This window comes from Accipiter gentilis, chromosome 18, assembly GCF_929443795.1.
Source record: "Accipiter gentilis chromosome 18, bAccGen1.1, whole genome shotgun sequence".
NCBI lineage: Eukaryota > Metazoa > Chordata > Aves > Accipitriformes > Accipitridae > Astur > Astur gentilis.
Window position 1 is genome coordinate 28,460,548 of NC_064897.1, and position 16,970 is coordinate 28,477,517.

At 40.0% G+C, this 16,970-nt stretch overlaps 1 protein-coding gene across 1 annotated transcript in view; it reads right to left on the reverse strand.

Annotated features, from left to right (window-relative positions):
- Positions 1-16,970, reverse strand: part of MRTFA (myocardin related transcription factor A) — a 100,318-nt gene that overhangs the window by 31,854 nt on the left and 51,494 nt on the right. The gene's annotated exons all lie outside the window — the stretch shown is intronic.

Genomic DNA, 16,970 nt, shown 5'->3' on the forward strand with positions numbered 1-16,970 from the left:
CCCTTATCACTAGAATTTTTCATATTTATTTCAGCATAAGAGAACATACATATGACCTGTGTGAAATGCAATTATCTATTTTTTTTTTCTAATGCAAATCTCTGGAATAGCCATAATTTCAACACTTAGCTTATAACAGCAGTTTCCCTTTAAACTACACAATCAAAGCAACGTTCTAGAGATTGTTCTTATCGTCAAAGACAGCTTCCATATGAAAGGGACCTTTCCAAACTGAAGGAAAAAAATCACATGCATGTGTGCACACACACACGTGTCAATTTAGGACAACCTGAGTGAGCAAACAATAGATAGATACTAAATCCCATTTGCAATCAAGCCTAAGCTCCTAAGAATACTCAACATAAAATATTACAAAATGAATGGCATGGCATCTTCCCTGTTTTAATTTCTATTTCTATGTCAAGCTTATGTATGTTGTGTAGTAAGAGAAATCCACACAAATGTAGTGGAACCACCAGAGAGCAAAACTGCTCTAGTGTCTAACTATGCAATCTCATTATAACCCTTATGCTTCCTTTCTCAAGTACTTGGTTTGTCCCATACATTCATTTCATACATTATATCCAAATTTATACTGTACACTCCCTAAAGTAGGGATCAAAAATTTTAAGGAGAAGATGCCACTTCGTCTGCTCACACACATCATCCCATTTTACCTGTTTCTTTCAACCTCCTATTTGCACTTTGCATTTTACTAAGATATATCTTCCAGTAAGGGTTCTGGTCTTCATATGAAGTTAACAAGAGATCCATCTCTTCCTTGGTTGTTTGCACAGCAGCTAATCACCCTCACTTAAATGCACGCTTAAATTTTCACTTGGATTTGTCTAGCTTCCACTTCCATTGGCTCTTGATGTACCTTTCTTTGAAAGGTTTATGACAGTAAGAATATATCTCCTACCTGTGAAGGTACTTCCGTGCGCAGTGTGCAACCAAGTTACCTCTCTTCTGTTTCTTAAGCCAAACTAGGATTTCTTAATATATGCATCCTGGGCAGGAAACAACTTCCTTTAGTATGGGGAAGGGAGAGAGGGAGGGAGGGTGTACAGAGCACCACGCTAATTCTGTGTGGGATCAGCCCAGAGCCAGAGCAAGGAGGAGGGAACGCAGAGGGGAAGGAACAGGACCTTCGTTTGGCCGTGAAACTGCAAACAGAAGTGGTAGTCCCAGACTCTTCCTCCACCCAGCATGCAATCACACTCCTACTTCTGTGCTAGCGTGAGGGCTAATACAGTCTCACAGCCGGCCTGTTCACAGAGCCCCTCATTTGCTGGATTCGTCTTGAGGTGATCAAAACCTGAATCAGGTTGATGACACGTCTACACGAGCACTCGATCTACACAGCTTGCTGCGACAGAGGCAACTCTCACTCCCCACATCATCTCTCATGTACCCCTGACTGGTGGCCAGACTCGCTGACACGACAGAGACCACAGCCCAGTCAAAACAGGGAACAGTTTTCTGTCTCATTAGCGAGTTGAAGAGGACGACTGTATAGACAGGTATTTGCTAACACTAACATAAGGTGGGAGTGAGACTTCATCCTTCCAGCAGCAGTGTGCCACTAAGTGATTTCAGCCCTATTAGGTAACGGCACATTAAAACTCTTACTGTATGGCTTTATTTCCACTAGTGAGGCATTTCAGGGACTCATTTCCATACCCTAAATTAGCACATCTCACTAAATGTATATAGACAAGGCACAGACCTATAGCACCAGGTCCATCCCTCCAGCTTTAAGTGCAGATAATCTCATTATTACTCATGTCTTCCCATTTACACATCTAGCAATGTATGTTAGCCCTTTTTGCCACTTTGCTATTTACTTGCGAGGACCATCTACTTTCCCTCCCATTTCCAACTACACCTACTATTTACCTTTCACCTCCCAGAGACAGGGATTTTCAGTGAAAAACTCCCCCACACAGGTGTGGCTGGCATTTTTTGCTCCTTGGTGCATAACTCTGCCCTCACCTGTATTTATGCACATTTTGCCCACCTGTCTCAGTTTGCCTAAATGATCTAAACCATTTTTTTAATGTCATTATTTATGCCTCCACTAATCTTTGTTCCATCCACACCGTTACCATCTTGCTTTTGTTTCCAGACCACACCAGGCTGATCCCAACTAGAAATGCCTTTCTGATTTCTTTGATTACAGTCAGTTCTTAATCCACTTAAGCAGTACTTCATTAAATTCAAAGATACTTTTTAAAACCAAAATATACCACACTACTAAGTTAAAGACGTTATAAAAGTCTATTGCTTCCAGACAAAACCCCTAGCAACCAAATTTCATGTATCCAAACAACAAAATCGTATTTAAGCGGACTTGTTTTCACAAATTGAAAAGCTGAATAGCGTGATTATGCTGCTATTCTTATACCATCTAAATTCTTTATCAAATTTTCCATAGGTTTTTTCCTGGAACTGATGGCAGATTAGCCACTCTTTACTCACTCACCCTTTTTCAGTAGTGATGCAAAATGTTACTGGTCTTTCACTCTTCTGAAGTCTCCCGGTGGTTCCCAGATTTATTAGAAATCAGCCAGACAGCTAGAGACTTCATCAAATGACTTAAAATTCCCTTCCTGACTTCAGCTTCCCTTATGAATTTTATAAATATAACTTATTTCTGTATCAGTTACCATCTACTACCCCTTTTTCTCTACCCATTACATGCACCTTTTATTTTTAAACACTATGTCCCTTCACAGCAAGAAACCAGCAACTGTCAAGAGGACTAAACTGGAGAATAGGAAAAAGGTCATTTTCAGGATACTATTAATAAGCACTAATTCATTCCTGGGATTTATGAATGTATATACATACCTATAAAGCACAAGTTATAAACAGCACACAATGCACTTTTTTTCCATTACAGCTTATTTTTGTGGCAGGGAAGAAGGCAAAAAGGATTACTTCAGTTCACTCCTGAATTCATTTTGGCTTAAATAAGTACTTGGAGTTCCCAACGCCATTTCATATATTTAGGAGATCACCTGTTTACGTGTGCAAGTGTGTGAATCCTATATATAGATTAACAGATGTCCCAAGAGCCAATCTGAGGCTGTTGTACATGGAGCTCAGCCAAAGGTCTAGAATGACCAGAGAAATTCAAAGTTACTCAAAGACAGACTAGAGTGTCTGTCTTTCAATCACAAACGTACAATCTTCTGTTTCCTTTAACCCTGTACTTAACCTTTAAATTAATTTTCAATTTAAGAATAAATCAGGTCATATAAAGGAGAGTATGTATCTGCTGGCTAAGAAATAAGTTCCATACCGGTACCCTTCTACTCGCCTCTTTCATTCAACTTGTGTCACAGTCTGTGCAACATTTTGTGGGCTTTGTATGTTTGTCTGGTTTTCCCACTCGAAATTGGGCATAATTTATTTCACAAGCATGAAAAATTCTGAAATGTAGTTAAAGTTTGAACAAGGTTTTTGTATTTCTAATGAACTGTTCCAAGAATTAGTAAAGCATTCCAGAGAAATCTGGGAGCTGGTATAGAGGACTGCTGCCAGCAGTTTAAGAGGAAGGGTAGAGAAGAATTGAGGGGGGGATTCTAAGAGACAAATAACGTTGTGATACAGCTACTATCAACAGAGTTACACTGTTAGTGAAATACAGAAAGTCCTGATTATTTTTTGTTCGTCTTATCATAAAACTGCCTTAACAGGGAACCCACAGGCATATTCAAAGACCAGAGCTTACTTCTGCCTACTCATGGCTGGTGGCAGCTCAGAGCAGTATTTGCTTCATATACAGAGGCTGCAGCCATATGGATGCTTTCAGGACACTTACAACTCTAGTTGTAGTACAGGGGTGCATTAGTAGTAAGCAGTAGCAAGACCAAGCATTTATGATGAGCTAAGTTGTTTTTTGCAGTTCGTCATCTAAATCTGCAAGAGCATGCCTGCCCTTACACACACATATCTGAAAGCCCTTCTATTTCTAAACCACACTTCATGTTTAATAGTGTGACTAGAACTACTATAGAAACTAGACTGCTGCCTCTGCATCTCAGCGTCTCAAGAGAAAAAAATAATAATCTGATCTTGGAGACTATGTCACATATCAGGAGAGGTTTATGACAACAAAATGAAAAAATATCCTGCATTTCCTGTTTTTTTGAAAACTAGCAGAGAAGCACGCAGCTCTGAACTGCAGCTTGTGGTGAGGCCCTGTGCATGTTATACTGAATACAGACTTACTGCCAAAGGGAGCCTGTGTGCACATTTCTACAAAAATCTTTTCTTCTAAGGAATCCCAAGTGATACTCAAGGTCGCCCAACCAAGGTAGTGATTAAGCACACCCATATGGTGGATTATAACAGAGACAGCATGAGCAGCAGTGCAGAACGGGAAGGGAGGAAGGCTGCTATCGCCAAACGAAACGGTGTAGAGGTGCTGAGGGTGGCAGAACTCCCTAGAATTCCGGCTGGGATACCCATGCGAAAAGGGAGAGTGCAAGACATAAATTGCATATTAACTAGATAGGCTGTATGCTCACAGACATGATTTATCGATTTTGTAAATTCAGTTAAAGCAGTCTGCCTGATAGAAAAATTCATCCTTGCAACCCAATCAATAAGCCATGTGATTAGAAAGAGAAACTACCAAAGAACAAGTGAAATTAGCCTAACTTCATTATCTAAGCTGAGGAAAGTGCAAGCGTAAGTAAAAGCAGTAAAAAGCAAACTATGCACTTCAGTGCTCATAAGGGTTCCCATCATTTATTTGTATGCTGTTCAGCACCTCTGCACACCCCATCTGAAAGCCCTGTGCTACAGCATCCACTTAACTCACAAGAAAACATTAATACAGCACAAGCTGGGATAGAAACCTGCCAGTTAGTTCATCAACACCTCTACCTTTCAGTAGCGACAAATTTTTTTAGAATTTTCACTGGCCTAGCACTGGGTAGCTCTGATCAGGTTTACTTTGTGAAGGTCAGAGACCACAGCCTAAGGAAATGTGGCACTAGGCCACCATTTGCAGCCCACACATATTTTTCAATTTTTCAGTACGATGTGTATAACACCGTTAGATTAAATCAACAGCCAATATGCAACCAACTTAACTACAATATGCAACCAAAAAAGACAACTTTGGCAACATGGGATATTTGCTGAACAAAATCATCACAGCTGTTTGTGCAGAACTGGGGCCTCTAACTCAAATATCACAGTGCCATGTAACTACTGCTTTGAAGGGTGAAACCACCTTTCCACTTTACCACTCAGCCAGTAGCAGCCTTTCTAATTACACTGAGAAGCGAACTTTTCTCCTAGTTTCTGGTTACTTGCATTTGACCAGTAGCCAATGCCAAATTCAGCTTTGGAATATGCGGCACATCAGCCGGTTTTTTTCAGTGGAGGTTATATCCTACATGTATGACTGAATTCAGTCCCTTGGAGCTGTGGTGAGAAAACCTTTCCTTCACACCGAAAATGGTCTCTGAGCATTTTTCAGCTGTGCCTGCTTACAAAACAAATGTTGACTCGCATTAGCCCTTTCATGCTTCAACGGGAAGCCAGATTAGATTCTGGTTCATACACCAGCAAGAGCAGCATCTGCTAAGCTCCAGTTGCAACACCTTTCTGTACAGAATCAGCAAAGGGAGGTTAGTATTACCAAATTTTTTGTAGTGTCCGCAAGAAGCTATACGAAAAATTCAGCTATGATAGTTTGTGATCAGTGAGTGAGTATACAATACTCAAAATTAATTTTGAAAATAACTCAAATTGCTGAGGTGGATGACATTTCTTATTTCAGAGCTGCATTTTTCTGGCGCAGTCGACACACACACCCCCACCCCCCCCCATCACACAGAATGTGCTAGAATGGGTGTTACCAACAAAGAAAAGCCAACTTTTCGGGCCTTTTTTAAAGGCAATTTTCTGAGCCTAACAGCATTTTAATCCACTAACTGCTGATGGGGAATACATGCTGGCTTTGCATTTAAGCAGACTGCGCAGTTAACAGAGAAGCATTTAAGTGAAGCAGACTGTAAATGACACCCAAACTGCAGGGATTATATGACAGCTTGCTACCCTGGGAAGGGGATGCCAAAAATTCATGTCCCTCTGTGGGGTGAAGGAGAAGCAGCAGATACACCACTGATCCTCACAATTTGCAAGCATCCACTGTTGTTGGGAGTGGCAGCCATACAGTTCTATTCATCAAAATGCATTTTAAATAATAGCTTGGAGCAAGCCTGGGCAAAGGGACAGTTAAGCAGAAGTTTATTTCTTTATTATTTGAGACTATCTCACATTCCACTACCTCTTTTCTCTCCTGCAGCAACAACGGCTGCTATTAAAATGCAGGCAGTTTCCTCATCTCTTCCTTAGCAACCATACTACAGAGAAAATGGAGTTTGGGAGCGTAAAGAATAGAAAGAGGATTTGTTTTGGTCTCTTAAACTGTTACAAGAACCTTTCACACTAGAGGCAAAAGCCACTTATTAATATTCATGCTGTGGTCTTCTCTTTGTGAGAAGCAAGATTGGGATCTCTCTCCCTACACCCAAAGAGGAGGTCTGTGAAGCAGATCCTGAACAAGAAACAAAACCAGGATCAGGACTGGTTCCCTACTGCAGGTCACATGAGTGATGAAAGTGGATATCTTAGCAGCACTGCAGAAATCAGCATGTTCTACCGCAATACGCTTAGATGGGCAGGTGTCTCATATCAGTTTGGGGAACACTGATAAACTCTTTACCCAGCTGTGCTTGTCCAACAGAGACGATTGTAGGCACAAAGCCAAACAGGAGCTTTAACCAAGCAAGCCACACAGCTGCTTCAAAGGCCAATCTAGCACAGAGGACTTGAAACTTTTTCACAACCACCTCTTCTTTCTTATCCTCTTAGTAAGCTTTTGAGAACAGGAGTACTCTTGTGCCTGATGTAGACCTAAAGCCTCTATCAAGAGATTCTTAAAAAACAGAACAGATCCTTCATCTCCAAAGCAACAACTTTCAAAATATTTTATGGTAGTAATGATCCAAGGATGTAATATGGGTCACATAACACTAGGGTTGCTTTTTTCCACCCAGCACTTCTAAAAGCCTTCAGGCTCTCAAATGCCCAGAAGCTTTTAAAAGCAGCTGAAAAGTACTGAAAAAGGAGAGACTGGTCATTTAAGAACACAAAAAGAAGAGGAAGAGAGAAAATTAACTGACTCTCACCCTCAGGACAAGAAAGGCTTGTTTCTTGATAAAATCACACTCTTCAAAGCTTCTACAGCTCAAAATGTTCTTGAGTCACATAAAATCATTCACATGACAAGCAGCTTATACATGCCTTTTGTTATATTTAATGCATTGTCTATACGAGTGTGTTCCAGAAGACTAGTTTTGGCTACTAGGAACAAAAAAACAGGTACAGGGCAGTAGTCTCTTTTTGTTGTGAGGATGCTGTTGAAAGAGAAATATGAAATGAGAATAATTTTTAAAAAAGTCTTCAATGGATGATGAAATAGTTGCATGTAGTATCTTTTAATGAGTCAAATGTTATGAGGCATTAAATAGCTCTCTTAGCAGAGACAGACAAATACAGATTCTTTGATATGGTTAATTTAGCAGAATCAAAGATCCCAACCTACAGAAGAAACTGGTCCCCAAAGAACATGGAATCTGAAGCATATACACAATCAAAAGCAAAAAGATCTATTTCCATCCTCACGTATTACCACAAGGTAGCTGACTCACCCTGTGAGCACAAAACAACAAGCTACCTCAGCAGGTCATTTTTGAGGCTTCATACCAAATTTGATACAACGTGGAAATCAAAGTAACGTTAAGTAAAAACTGTATTTAGACGATAAAGCCACCGTTTACAACAATTTTAGCTTTGTTAGGACATAGCTTTACAAAACAAGCAAAAGCAGTAGCGTGGTCCAAGTATTACGATATAGCATGATCTAGCCTCCAGACAGGACAGAATAGTTACTCCTGTCAGTGGTTCTCAAAGGCTCAAGTCAGCACTGGCATTCTGGGGTGGTAAAATGTGCAGATAGAAAAGGAAGAACCAGGTCATAGTCTTAGAAGTTAACAGTCTCAGTCCTCAATATTGCACGCAATTGAACATGTTTATTTTGCAGGTGCTACTTAGGTATATTACTCTAAATATATGCATATTTGATTATTACTGTGAAAGTTATGCCAAATTTTGCAGGGGTTTTTAATCTTTATTTAAAATAAAGACTAGCAGTTGCTGTGTATTTTACAGCATTTGCCTTTGCATTCTTCCTTCATGATTTAACTTCTGCCATTTCCATTAAACACGTAAAATTTAGGCGGGTTTACTGCGATATTAATCGTTGTTACTTTTTAATGCAATGCCAGCTCTGTTTTCTTTAATACTAAAATTTTAAAATCAGATAAATGTATTACTATCAGTACATAAGTCTTTCTATTGCACGCATAGAAGCCCACTCTCGCATAAAATGTTGGTACACCTAATAGTCCATTTCAGCACTCGCTGAAACTGTTAAAATAGGACTTTAAGAAATTAACCTGAAATACATGTAACCTGGTATATTTAGCAAGATATGCAACATGTAATGATGTGCAACAAGCTTGACAACAGGAAAAGTTGGTTTGCTTTCTGTGCAGGATACTGATTCTTATAAAATCATTTAATCCCAGTAATACTGGTTAGGTGAAAACTAAGCGTGTGAATAACTAGGCACATATCCATATCTATGGAATCTGGCTACCATGCATGATCCAACAAGATGACCTGTAACAAAATACCTAGGTGGAAAGGTCTACCTAAAATTGACACACCAGTATCATAAGACAGTAAATATTATCTGTAATGAGTGCTTGTTGATGCCATCTATATATCCATTGTTACTATTTATAGCTGGAAGAGAAGCCTTGAGGGGGGAAAAACCAGAGAATTTCCCAAAACCCCGTATAAACTTGAGTCATGGTCTATACTGATTTACATGTTTCCATGAAACAACGAACAAGGAGGAACTAACATTGCCCTTAACCACCTTGCAAAGAAGACCCTAGAAAGAAATTCTCCAAGATAATTTGACATGGCAGATGGGGACAAATGAAGGAAAAAGAAGGAATGGGTAGATATATCCTGATGATCAGATCTACAGCTGTCTGCTAATGTGACAGCACAAAAGGCAAGCTACACAAGGGAAAACCAAGTTTGAACCCTTTTCATTTTTTTCTTGTAAAGACAGAGGTATCTGCTTATAAGAAGAAAGAGCTACAACCTTTGTATTTTCCTCAAAGATGAGACATGAGACTTGTTAATATTTTTCCTGAAAAATTATACAGAAGAAAAGCAAAAAAACGTTGTTTGGAGATACATCAGAATCTGAACAATTTTTCATTTTATTTAAAACTCTGGGTTCAAGGGATAATATGTTTTTGTATGTTTCTAATAAGAAGAAAAAAAATCAAGTCTTGAGACAGTGCCAAGACACATGCATAAAACACAAGATTGACTAGACATGTACTAAAATTGATGATGAAATCCTTCCATGCCACTTTCAGCAATAAGAGGCATGGTCTAATATTTTTCCTTCACAGCTCACCTCCCATACTGCAATTTCTGCTACAGCATAGCACTCCAGTGTACTAATAGAGTCTCAGATCAAGGCCAAAAACTTCCTCAAACATTTCTCGGACACTGTGGTGTTGGCCCAATGATTCACCCTTCCTTCTGCCTCAGGGCACCCTCTGCAGATAGAAGTTAAAACCTCCCTTCACAGAAATCATCTAATGGTCAAGATACCACAGAACTTCTGTGGCAACAGCTGGGACACCTTGACATTATGAGCTGTGGTTTTGGGTTTTCCACTTAAACATGGAATAATTATGTATTTCCTAGACATTTCAGATTCTTAACTACCTAAAGATGTTTGGTTTACTGAAACCAAATACAAATGAGAGCAAATGTGTTTTTCCACAAGTGGTAGAAAAAAGGACTTGAAAGTATGCAAATTTAAATACAAAACCAGCAGTTCTTTAGAAGAAGTAATTAACTGGTTATATAGGAAACTCGGAAAGCTGGCCCTTCTAATTTTAAATTAGCTAGCTTGAGCATCTCCCAGCTTCAGTTGGTTGATTATGCTGACAGTTATTTCACAGGACATGGAACAAAAGTGGGTTTTGCCCAACATGCATATTACATGCAAAAGGAAGACTTGGAGCATTCCCTATCTGGTTAGCATTCCTGCCACCAGCTTTTGTCCAAGCCCCAGCAGCCTCTCTTAGCAAGAATTTCAGGTGGATGCTACAAGGAATTACCATATTTCTTTAATTCACGGTAGTGAGAAACATCTTTGCTGTTTTCTCAAAGACTGCAAAGAACACAGGCCACAATCATGGGATCTAAGGTTCAAATAAAGATCCCAGCCTTTGTACTGCAACAGCCTGACTCCTTCTTTACAGTTTAAGTACAAATTCTATTACAGTTCTGTTTCTACTTGTAAAAAAGTTACAAGATTCAGCTATGGCCATCATATCCCTCTACATCAGAAATCAGTTCCTTCATAGCAGCCCAGTATGGAAGCTGATCCCCAGAATTTGCATTACATATAAAAAGCACATCAAATTCCCTCAAACTCTTTAAACTGTGATCATGTAACATCTATCTACTACTTTTTACTTCCCCTCTCTTTGGATATTTACTTTCTTTCAAAACTCTGGACTACAGATCTCCAGGACAGACTTTCTTGAGTTTTTTCAAGAGGGAAGATCCACAGCATTGAACAAATCCAGCTATGAGGCTTAATGTGGTTCTTAAGTGCTATCATAGCTATAAATATCTAAATAATATAATTCTGTGTAACAGGTCAATCAGCAAACTAAAAAAACCCAGCAGTCCAGAACAGCCTGCATGACCACTGACTTCAGACTGGTGGACAAATTCTGCAGATGTTTAAAGTGTTACTGCTGGCTCAGTCCCCTCCTGAAGGGCAGAGAGGAGACTGCTGGCAGCAGCAGGTACTCCCACACTCTTACACACAGCGGAAGATTCTCTCCAACTGCTAATTGAGGTGGGCTTTTGCTAATATACTGAACAAAAGCAAGTGAAGGGCAGACACGTCTCCTTTCTGTTGCTCCCTCCAGCAAAGAGGCAGGGGAGAGAGCTCCGTGGTGACAGTGTTTGCAACCGCTGTAGTTAAGATTCACAGTCACATGTCAGTCCTGAAGATACAATCCTCATTCTAACTGCCTGCAGTCAATGTGACACCTATTATTAGCAGCAGTAAAACAGACTCTCAGTGAGGCACAAAGGTACTACTAGTTTACCATCTACTTCTAAAATGTTGTCTTCCACTTCCGAAACGGGAGAATTTGACATCGGAGCATGGAAAAGGGTGCAAGCTGCAAGCAGGCTTAGAAGGACTTTCACACACAAGTATAATACAGAAAGAGGTATGAAAGCTTAGGAAAGTGAAAGTGAAGAAAAAAAGCATCAAAAAAGCATCAGAAAGAGCATTCACCAAAATAAGAAACAAGGCCCACAACTGTTTGCAGGGACAGGTTACGCGCTGCTTGTAATACTGACCAAATTATGCAAAAACAGCTTGTACATCCCGGCTTCCAGCTGTGAAATCGGCAGAGCTGCGTAACCAAAGAACATAGCTACTGCCATGTTCAATTCCTACAAAAAACACAGCTATAGTCTCCATGCATTTAATACTAGAGAAACATGTAGCAGCACGAAGCTAGGGAAACTTCACACAGAGAAGAGTCAAAAGTGGATCTCTTCCTTCTGTCACCCAGAGAGCATCACTCAGATTCCCCCCACCCCCCAACAATCCTGCTGGGCAGCACAACGCTTGTGCCCTGACAAGTGTTTCAGTGAGGAAGGCTACCAAAAAGATGTTAAATATGTCAGCTGGTAGGGTGCAGCTGAGATGTTACAGGAAATACCCTCAGAATGGTGACAGGCCCACAAGCTGTCTTTGGGGATGGAGACCACAGAATGAGGTCTTTATAAGCATGGCTGCAACAGATGATACCTGTCCCTACCCTGCAGAAAAATCCATTATGGGCGCTTCTGTTGAAAACTTTCAAATAGCTATTTTTTTTACAAAATATTTTCTTTACAGCTGCTTACTTCTGAAAGGCTGTATTAAAATGGGATTGTCCTGAAAGCCTGAATTTCACCAATTTTCACTGTCAATTTTGGAAAGAATCCATGTCCCAAAGCAATATATCCTCTTCCTTATTATTGACCTTCCTTCACATTTCTTGTTAGCTCCATCAGACTAAGCCTAACTTCAGATGGCAGAACTGCAGACTGGAAAGTTCAAATCTTTGTTTTCGTGGAAGACTGCTTACTATATTAAATACAGAATAAACTTTGACAGTAGGTCACCTGCACAGTTCTTCTACCCATCTCACTGAACACTAGGAAAAATCCTGAATACACTGATGAGCAAAAAACATTCCGTAGTTCTTACTAGTAATCACCATATTGCAATGTACTTCAGCTACTGCAGGTCTGCTCTTAGTTTGGAGAGGTATCACCTTTTTTTACATACTGCCAGAGAAAACCATTGTATCTTCTTCCACTAGCCCAAGTAAGAGAAAGAAAACCATGAGTTCTGCTCCATGTTATGGCATTGAGATGATGATGCATTTACTTACAGGGCTCCTGCAAGAAAAAGGAGCACAATTTGCCCCATAGGCTCACTGTGGGTTGTCATTTGATAAACCTAAGATACATCAGGGGCCATATCCCATTTTCTACCATAGGCTGCAGAGGTTCTTGCCAAGAAATGTGCTGCTTTAACATTTTGGATCAAAATTTATTGATGCAGCAGGTGACAAGATCAGTAATTCAATGCTCAGGAAAGACTGGATATACGGGAGTTGGGGCACGAAAGGAAAGATCTAAGCAGGCACTTATTTTTGGTATAGATATTCGTTAAGTTGTTGATCAATGACTTGCAGGTGTGACAGAATGCTGAAAAATCTGAGGTGACTAGTGACAGATCTTATCGATGATAAAAGTACTGAGATAAGATTTACACAGGCAGCCTGATGTGGATCCAAAAACACAAGAAGAAACCGCAACTGTCACTGACCCTTATCTTCTTTGGGGAGGAGAGTAACAGTGACATCTGTCTGGCAAGGACTCTGAACAAGCATGTTAACTGCAGAAGTTGTTTCTGGATGCAAAACAGGCAATCTGAGCTTAAGTATCATAGTTCTGTTTTCAAAAAAGCATCTGCTTTTCAACAGCTCCTGGGCAGTCCCAGCATCAGTCATTTGCTGTTTAAAAGTACAAACACAGATATTTTCTTAAAAAAATAATAATAATAAAGCAATAGATAGTTATCAAATAATTAATAATTCCAGAGCCACCCAGGTTTTTTTCAAGCTTTATTATCATGTTTCCCAGTTGCTGTTATTGTCAATGCCCCAGCACCACTGCTGTTGAACATGAAGCTCAGTTCAGCTCTGAAGAAAATTCAGTTGATAGGGCAGGAAAGTACTTACTGCAAATTTTACTTGCAGTTCAAAGCATTGTCTGCATAACTGCTATTGACAGCTGTACTCAGTGCACCACACCCAGTTTCTATTCTTTTTGTTTTCTGCATGTGCCGAGTCCTTACATCTTCTTGCTCTTGCAGGTCTGAGTCTACAACTCTTTCCTTTTAGTATTACTTTGTGCTAAGGAAAGTATTATAGTAGCCATTTTTTGACAAATTAAGTAGATCACTGTGTGGTAAACAAGCTAGCCTCTGCCCGTCTCCTCCTCCTCCTCCCATTCCCAGCATGAAAATAGCTAGGGCTAAAGCAACAGCTGGGGATCATTACACTGACAGGAATAGTTCAGTAAACTCCAAGAGGAGAAAACATGTCATATCCAAAAAAACCAAAAACACATTAGGGCAGCAGGACTGTAAAAATATGTGAATTCAACTCCAGGGATAATGCTATGACCCTCCTTCCACTGATAACGACTGACTTACAAAAACCCTGGTCATTCAGTGTTAACCCTTTCCCTAAGCTTCCCACTTGTGTCATAAAGTTAACAAATACCCTGCAACAGCTCTAGTCTTCACAGTCAAACAAGGCACACTGGGAGTTAAGCAAAAATAAATTTAAATTGCCATCTTACTGCCAACTTTGAGCCACCTCACATTAATGTCATTATCTCACCTTCACTGCACCTCTTACCTTTTAAGCATAATCACAGTCACTGTGCTACACATTTGCAATGAGCAGCTGCACCACGAGACTACAAGGAGTCTAACTACATACGTTTGGTGTGCCTCTGGATTTGCCATGAAAAATGACAGCAGGTTAACTCTCCATAGGTTCAACACATTTTCTATGTTCTTCTGTGTAAGAGCACTATTTGCAAAAATAATTCTGAATGGTAGGACATATCTGGCCATAATTCAGAGATGCACCTGTTACATTTTGTGTCTGGTTTCTGATGTTCCTTACCCATGCATTTGCATGAGGCATTGCTTTCGCATCTCCTACAGCATCTTCGGGTCCACTCTGAACTAGGAAGACACAGATCAACCTTTACAGAAAAATGTCACCCTGCATTCCTGTGAGATGCTTCGGATGCAGGGGCTGCCCTCTTGCTGGGGATCTCCTTGGCGTCAAGAGCTTCCAAGTCTACACGTGCAGGTTCTTCTGCCCTCTACGGGACGAAGGACAGCCACCTCACAGCTTTACCTTCAGGTTCCCAGAGATGTTACAACAATAAGGTCTAGATCACTTGTGAAGAAAGCCGTATGTTAACAAGCACTTGCATGACTCCTCTTCAAAGTACTGAACAGATATTAATAGTTTAATCAAAGGCTAAGCTAACTCAAATTACCTCACATTTGCTGTGGACCAAGAATGTGCACACAGTTACTGCAGATCAGATGGCATGCAGGAACTTGTTCATGTGTCTGGGCCCTGAGACACAAATCTTGGAAAAAGACAGGTGAGTTTTACTGTCAGCCCCAAGTCACACTGAACATTTTTTACGGAAAGACTTGGGGGAAAAAAAAAAAGAAAAAAGAAGGAAAAAAAAAAGTGTTTTGTTTAAGAGCAATAAATGAAAGAAATTGCACAAAGGTAGAAAAGTTGGAATTTACTTTTGGAAGTACTTAAAGGTAAAGTTTGCAATTCCCTCTTCATATCTTTCATGAGGGGCTACAATACTGCTGTGTTAACTGGTCTAGGAAGTGCAAAATAGGCTCTGGTATTTGAAAACTAAATCATTCCAAGGCATTCTTGAATAGAAAACATGTTTATGGATTCCTGAATTCTAGGAATTTTACAAATAACTGCCCCAACGCATACTTTGAAAAATACAAGCATATGTTCCTTGACTTCCCCATGTCAAACCCATTTCTGTATGGAAAGGATCAGCAGTTCCCAAACTTCAATGTCAAGTCCCAATTCAAAAAAATAAATAAATCAAATTTAGGAGACCATCTGTTTTCCAGAGGCAAGGAAACAAGATGAAGTCTTTTCCAGAGAGCTGCTTCTCATGAGATTCATTAAGAGAATAGGTATGAGCATTGTCAGCACAACACAGACACCCCTTGTTTGCCCAGCTTTACCAAGAGGAGAAAGCAGACTGGTACCCATTCACCTCTGTGTGGTGAAGAGAGAAGAAGAGAAGTGGATGAATTATCTGTCCTGCGCAATAACAAAACTAAGTTGTTCCATTTTTAGGTGGACGAAAACTAAGGTACAACAGTCATTATAGTTTCGGGTCAATGCTAATTTTGGACTTCCAGAGCTTCCGTAAGGGTTTACACGTGAGTGCATCTGCTTCTCCACAGTGTGTAAGATTTGGCTCTACAAAACACAGTGCATGCTACAGCATAAATACAACAGGCATCCCGAGACTGCAGGAGACCGGAATGGAGCAGCAGGAAAGCTAAGGGGTTATTCTTTTCTCTTCTGACATGAAAGAAGCTGGCAGCATCTATTTCTCTTCCCTACCTTTCCTGTTTGGTAGCTGGTAGAAAGTAGCTTTCCTCATCACATATGATATTAAGTGTCATGAATTAGACATGGGGTAGGCTGATAATATTGCTAGACTTTGCAGAGTCAACACCGCTCTTTCAATAATCAGAATTATACAAGAATTCAATGACCTTAATTCACTTCTACTTGAGACAGCAGCAAACATTTTTATATTGATTAAAGTACTACAGAATTTTACTCTCCTCATCCTACATGTTATCCTACTGTAGAGCTTGTGGTATTTAGTGACTGGATGAAAGATGTATCCTGCCACATCCAAATGAAGAGTGCTCACTTTCTGTGAAAATCAATGCCTTGCAAGTGGAAGACAGCTGCAAGTTCTGGCTTTTTTACTTTGGTTTGGTTTTTTCCTCTGAAGATTGATGTGCTGCAGTTCTTTGCCTCCAGAGCAAAGTAATCTGGGAATACTGCCTATACTAATGGATTTATTACTCCCAAACTTGAATTTGAGGACTGTGATTTCAGTTTTCTTTTCCTTTTCCATATCTGTTCAACAAAGAGTATTCCAATGAAAACAAGCAACAAAAATAGTAATATTTTAAAAATCTGATAACAAGCTAACCCTTGATATATGTTAAAGACGCTTGGTAGGGGGAGTGACAATAGGGGGTAGAAACTTAACAGTTTTGTTTGGCAGCCTCAGCAGGCCTAGAGCTGCATATGAGAGAAAAATCCTCTAAATGCAACCGCTAAAATCATCTTCCACACACGGACCCTCTTTCCGCAAACACGGTCTTATTCTATCTGGCTTTTTGTCCTCAGCTCCTACCACACTTTACTTTACTTTTCTGTCCAAAATATCACTCAAAGTCATTTTCCACTCCTCTCAGATCACATTACTCGCTCTTGAAATCAGTCATCATCTTATTTCTGAGGCCACTGTGCTCAAGATCTTGGTTCACTCCTGCAAGTTCCTATTAAAATTTCACCTGTAGCTAGACA